The following is a 6,985-nucleotide window of genomic DNA, read 5'->3' on the forward strand; positions in this document are numbered from 1 at the left end:
GCAAAGTATTAAAATCAAACCCAAATCTACTATCCACACAAACGTACGTGAGTGATTAAAAAACCCAATAATCTACTTTCCACACAAACCTACTTGAGCTCTTACAAACACAAACACATACACTCACACTAGAAAAAAAGAGTCAGTGTTTATATTCACATTACTCTACATATACACATTGGCAAATCGATTGCTATTTCTTTTCTAGAGGTTGGGGTAGCCCTGAAAAGGGCTGTTTGTTTATAACTCCAAGGCACCTGGTTAATGGTTGCACCTACCCTGCCTGGCACCGCAGACACATCTAAGCCTCCAATCTTTCTCCCAGTTTACTCTTTTGACTGGGAGCGCAGAGGGAGGATAATTGGCTTCAGCACACCAATCCTCTGTCTCTGGAATATTGTAAGCCATCCTCTCTTCTATTTTCTTTTCCTCCTCTTCTTTTTTCCTTTTTTTTTTCTCCTCTTCCTCTTTTATTCTCCCTTCTTCAACAATGGCCTCCGCGGCCAGTTCATTAAGTAACCGCCTGGCATATTCCAGGTGCATCTAGAGTTCTAACAGTTTAGCTAGTCTGGTGTTCATTCTCTAGTGTTGATCAATCAACAAGGGTAGCTAGACTGCCGATCGATTTTCAATTTATGCGAAAAGCGCAGACGTGAAGGAAAACATCCCCCTAAGACCCAAAACTTATATTACCTAGATCATGACCAAACAACGCGCGGACGTGAAGGAAAACATCCCCTAAGACAACACTTATCTTACCTAGATCATGACCAAACAACGCACGGACCTAAAAGAAACACTCACTCACTTTTTTATACTACCCATCACTATTCTAAAACATGTTGACAAGCCACTTAAAGAAATACTTGCACACACACACACACACACACACTTTCTAAGCAAGATAAATAATTCATCTGCTCATACACTCACTTTTATTTTTTTAAAACTTATTATAGGCAATCGATTGTTTTTTCCTTTCTAGAGGTTGCGGTAGCCCTGAAAAGGGCTGTTTGTTTGTGTGTGAACTTGAAGCTATGGCCATCTTATAGGTTCTAAGATTGCGACCTCCTCTGACGACAGGCTTTCTCGCAGGATAAGGTCTGCTTCTTCGGAAAGAGAAGAAGAACTCTTTGGTATCGATACGACAGTCGACAAAGCCTCTGTCAGGTTCAGGTTGCTGCTGCTGCTGCTGTTGTTGCTGTTGCTGCTCTCTCTGTTTCTGAAGTCTGTACTTCTCTGTCCATTCTTCTTTTTCCCTGTTAATTTCTTCTCAGAAGAGCTCTTCTATCAGGTCTTCAGTGACTTTTAACATTCTCACATTCTCTATCTCTTCTGGCTTCGGTATCAGACTGTGTCTGACCCTATGCAAATTCACGTAGGCTTCGTTTACCTTAGCTAGTCTGGAGCACATCTTCGTAGGAGGATGAGTCGATAATGGATGGTTAGACTGGAGAGTACCCCGGTTTTAAAGTTAAAGCGCGGACGTGAAGGAAAACATCCCTCTACGGTTTTCGAGTCGGAACGTTCAATGAGTGTCATGAGAGGGATAGTAAGAAGTCAAAGAGCATGAATCAAGATTCCTATAGCAAAACAAACCACAAAGACATTTTATTCTTCAAAACACAACATTTTTATTCAAAATCACTTAACACTAACAAACAACTATAACATTTTTAACAATAACCATTCAATATAACATCAAACATTTTTTCAAATCACAAACATTTTTTTAACTAACACATTATTTTGGACAGGGCTGACAACGTTGTGAATGAAATTGTGATTTCCACTGTTGGAAGTTATTAGGCCATTGATGGACACTACGTTTCCTAGCTTGAGACAAAAGATAAATATAATGGTCACAAAACCATCGATCTACTTTCACATCGTTTATAGAAAAAGACTGAGGATCAAAATGAGTTACTTAATGTTCTAAAGAATAGCCCAGACTGCGATGATGCAGAAAATACACACAATATTGTCCACACACCAAGGAATCTGTGCCTTGTAATTTCACAATATTGAATCGTGTGGTCTGAGCATTTCTTTTCATAAAGTCAATGATATCGTCTTCCAAAGGAGGCAATCCATACGAATCGAAATATTCCACACATCCTTCTTGAGGAAAGTAGACGGCTACCCAGTGGGTTCCTGGGAGATGACTGTCGTCCGTGTTGATCACATAAGCTTGATGGTCTTGAGGTTTGCGATTAGGGAGTTCATCTTTAGCACATATGACAGGATTCCAAGAAGCAGTGTACGAACTGTGGTTCAAAAGGTAATAAAGTTCCCAGGTATCCATTTATTTGTGTGTGTTTTTCTTCTTCTTCTTCTTCTTCACAGGTAATGATAAGTGATCAATTCGATCCTGACTTTTTGCTTGAAAATGTCTGACAAGTAAAAGGTGGTTAGCTCCGACTTCTTACTCTGGTCAAAGAGAGATTCGATGCGACGGCACTCCAGGGACGTTAATGGAGGAGAAGAATGTTTATCAAAGCCTTTATACCACTCATTCAACACGAATTCTATCTCTGTGAGACCCCAAGCTTTGTCCAGATATTCGTCCAACTTTTCTTCTTGACTCAGCATCAGATATTTTGTCGTGTTGAATTTGACTGGGATGATCGTTGTGACATTCATAGCACTCTTCCTTGATAATTTCTTTCATTTTATCTACCAGGACTGTAGCAAAACAGGAGACTAAATGGGCTTCTTGTTCTGGCCATCTTGACTTCATCATGATAACTTCTTCGTCTTTGTCTTGGGATTCTTCTTCTTCCACAGTCTCCTCACATTCCGTGTCCAAAGTTTCTCCAGTAGGTAAAGAGGGATGGCAGTCTTCCATGGTTTCTGATAATCTAGAATGACTTCTCTCAAACTGTTGATGTCTATCGTATTATCAATTCTGCATACAGGATGACGTTCACTGTGTGATCTGGAGATGGATTTGCAAACTGAAGATCCACACGAATCTGACCAGATTTTATAGGGTGGAAATGTCCCTCGTCGCTGCCTTGGTCTGGAGTGAAATCAAAACCCCACAAAGCATAGCCTCCTGCATAATCGTTGTACGAAATACCGTGACTGGTGTTGGTTCCTAACTGTCCCGTGGCTTCGCACAGGGACAAGTACGATCTCAAATCATTCTTCGCGACACCAAAGTTAGGCTCAAAGGGACGGGTACACAAGGTCTTGCCGTCGCGACTGACTTCGATCTTGGACACATTGTAATGTTGAAACTCAAAAAGGATTTTGATCATGGGTTCCGTTGAAGGCTGAATTCCTGACGATACCAACGATCAAACGTTTGGGTAACTGTCCTTGGAACAGATGATCTTCGATCATAGATCGCTGTCCAGCGGGAATGGTGAACGTTTTCACTTCTACGCGTCGTATCGGATACTTGGCGGTCGTTCTGCTCAACGTGTGCCTGACGTCGTTTCCCACTTTAGGTAACACTTCCACACGACGCACGTAAAGTCGGGCTTCTTGAATGATAAATTTGTATTCATTGGCATGGGCCATCAAATGGAAACCGGCACCGCTACGATTCAGTCTCAGGCGGACATCCACCCCGTTTAGCAAATACTTTTCTTGTAACCACATGTCCAAATACAAACGATCCATCAGTTCTAAACTTCGCCCTTGCAGAATTTTCTTACGACGGTCGTTAAACCCCACATTGTAAGGATTGTCATCTTCTGTCAGGACTGTGTCGATAAACGTGGCTACACCTGACGTGTCAGGTTTCCATACCACGCAAGCATCTAGATGAGTATTCTTGACTTCTTTTCCGTACGTCAAGAGATTTTCCAGGTAGGCACGATATAGGTAAGTATCCATGATGCTGCTGACCAGTTTGTTATTCAAGTACAAGTCCACTTCGCTGAACAAGGAATGCATGAAATTGTTGACAGGAGCTACTCTAGCATCGCCTCCTGGATTGGTGTTGTCCGTTTTGATCACTTTCACTTTCAAATACAGGTAACTGCTATTCAGATCGATGTAATCTTCGGGCTGACCTTTGATTTCAAACTCGATAGGAGCGGAATCCGTCAAAGAGGAGACGGGATGAAATTTCACCCACTGGGATTCTTTCATCGTCATCATAGTGGGTGGCATGGCAAACAGAGCCAGCTCCGACTTGGAACAGTCGCAAGACTCTCGGTGCATTATTTTTTTCTGTTTCTCAATAATCGAAAACGTCTAAGTCTCGGACGGTTCTTCTTTTCTTTGCCTTTCTAGCTTTGGACGTGTGAAGTCTGGTGAAAGAGTGTTTTCTTCGTCGTCTTTTTCTACCTTGTCCTTGCTGTGGTGTCAGGGAAGTAGGAATGCCTGACTCGGTAGCGTGCAGGGCATTTATAGGTGTTTCTCGTCGGCCCAAAAGGTCTTTACCCGTTTGCAGCAAGACATTTTTGCCTGCCCTCATAAAGGCTTCTTTGGGATTTTGTTTGTCGATGATGACATTTTGGAGAAATTCTTTGCCTTGCGTCAGTGCGGTATCTTTCAAGGTTTGCAATCCGCGTGTCACCATCGGTTTCAACACCGGAGCCACCGAACGAAAGGCCGATTTTAACATATCACCTAAACCGTGTCATCGCAGTCGAGCAACCTCTCGGTACACTGGATACATGACTTACAACTCGTGAGAGAACCGTTTTCGAAAATGGAGTTTCACCGTGACTTTTCTTTTGGTGAATGGAAGATCTCCTTTTATAGCAATGTTGACCGTGTCCAAATAAGACTTGCTAACGGGTAAATAATGAGGATGTACCAATTCGCGGTGAACGTGATAGGTGTTTCCACCTTCCTCGTTAGCGGCCGTGGCAGAATCCACTTTGAAACGAATGACACGCAGTAACGGCACGGAGGTGTGTCTCACCACGTTATACTCCACCACATCGGAGTACACAAAGATCAAATTTAGTCCTTGGTTCAGTTCTACTGGGGCACGAAAAAACTTGACAAAGGAATCGTGATCGTAAATGACTGGTAATTCGTTTTTTTGTTGTTCTACTTTCTTCCACAGTTCCATGTCCCCGCCCAACATGGCAAACAATTCAGGACAAAATAAAATGGACATAATTTTACCCCCCTCAGGAAATTTCATCAGGAAGCGACGAGCTACTTTATGGTACTCCAGGGTGACACTTTTTTTGACACTCTCCAAAGCTTTAAGAAACACGACATTAAACCTGGAGGCTATGGTGCTCACCAAATGTTGACCACTAAAATAATAGCCTGGGGGAATGAACAAGTGATAGGTGGTCCACTTTTGATTTTTTGCCAGGAGATATTTGCCATAGGTATCCAAGTACTGTTGCAATTGCTCGTCATGAACTTCCACCGTAAAAAAAAAATTTTGATTGGGAAGGACATTGAGGACTTGGGTCGGGTGAATGATTTCCACTAAAGCCACTTCCCAATGGGCTTCCTGATCTAATTGGATGGCCTGAGGTAATTTGGCCGTGTAACAGCACAACGTGTTGTGGGGAAACACCTCCATGGAACTGTCACTGGGTAAGGTTAAGTAAAATTGGTTAGGGTCATTCATAATTCCAGCGTTCTGTGGCTGTCCGAGGGGTTACTGGAAGTCAGAGGAGTGTCTCCACCCAAAATGGGGTTGTTATTGTTATTGGAGTGGTGACTGACACTGGCACTGGACACAAGATTCCCGTTGTTCCCGTTTGAAGAAAATTTCAGGGAGGGATTGGGAAGCAGGTAACCGATGCAACTGCTTAATAAAATGGTCCACAATTGTTTGTCTCCTTGTTCCAAACTCAAAATGGCAATGGCTGCCCCGATGACACAATACACCACAAAGATTTGGCAGAAAAAGACGATTTGCGTTTTAGGCACACGTTCTCCACACCACACCCACAAGGATTGTTTCTGTAAATCTTCCAGAGAAGAACTGGGTGAAGGAGTGGTCGCCGTAGCTGCGTCTGTGTGAAAGGGCATAATGGTCACTTCTTTTTATAGTCGATGACTTGCGAAGCGTCGATCCAAGAATCTAAACTGGGTGGATATCCTTTCCAACGTACTTTGACTTCTTTGACACGTCGTTTGCCTACTTTACGGGTTCTGCGTTCGAGAATGCTTTCGATGTCGTACACGTCGTCTTCTTTTTTGGTGACACGTTGCAACTCGGGCAAATAAAACGTTCCTTTGAGCACTTCTCCGTTCATGTCTTCCAATTTATAGACGGCAGGATGACGGCCATGCACTCGTCCAGTGACACGAAACAATTCGGTGGTCCAGTTAAGTAAGTAACCTTTGTCGAAAGTGCGTTTGGTTTTGCCAATACGTACCCAATCTCCTACGGCCAACACTCCACTTTTTGGGGGGACAGCCCTCGTCGGGGACGTACCAAACAGGCGATCAGACACCAGCACTTCGTTCTCGGGAGTCACCTCTTGTGGGGCACGTCCAATGCTTCGATGGTAAGATTGGTTGTACGCTTGCACCAGGTGCGGTAGGATGTCGATATACATCAGAGTGTGGTGATGCGTAAAATATTTCCACATGCATTCTTTCAAAGTGCGTTGAAAACGTTCCACGATGCTGGCTTTGGTTACGGGATTCTCGGTGGTAAAAAAATGAATGTCACGTTTCTTTAATTCTTTTTGGAAAGCTTGGTTCAGAAATTCGGTACCTTTGTCCGTTTGCCATCGAAGAGGGTGACGACCGCTTTGTTTCAACACCCGTTGCAGGGCTCGCACTAACTCGCTGCTCGATTTGGAAGTCAATGGCACAACCCAGGCAAATTTGGGAAAGACGTCGATGACACAAAACAAATTTTTGTAGCCGCGATTGTAGCTGGCTAAATGAGAGACATCGGCTAAATCGGCTTGCCATTGATGATCGATGCCTTCCACTCGGGTGACTTCTGGAAAACTTGTGTCGAATGGGTTTGTGTAAAGTGTAGGTAGCTTGTTCTTGTAACCGTCGTTGCACTTGAGGTAAACGGAGACTTTTCAGT

The sequence above is a fragment of the Sinohyriopsis cumingii genome, chromosome 16 (assembly GCF_028554795.1).
Source record: "Sinohyriopsis cumingii isolate HCF-2022 chromosome 16, ASM2855479v2, whole genome shotgun sequence".
Lineage (NCBI taxonomy): Eukaryota > Metazoa > Mollusca > Bivalvia > Unionida > Unionidae > Sinohyriopsis > Sinohyriopsis cumingii.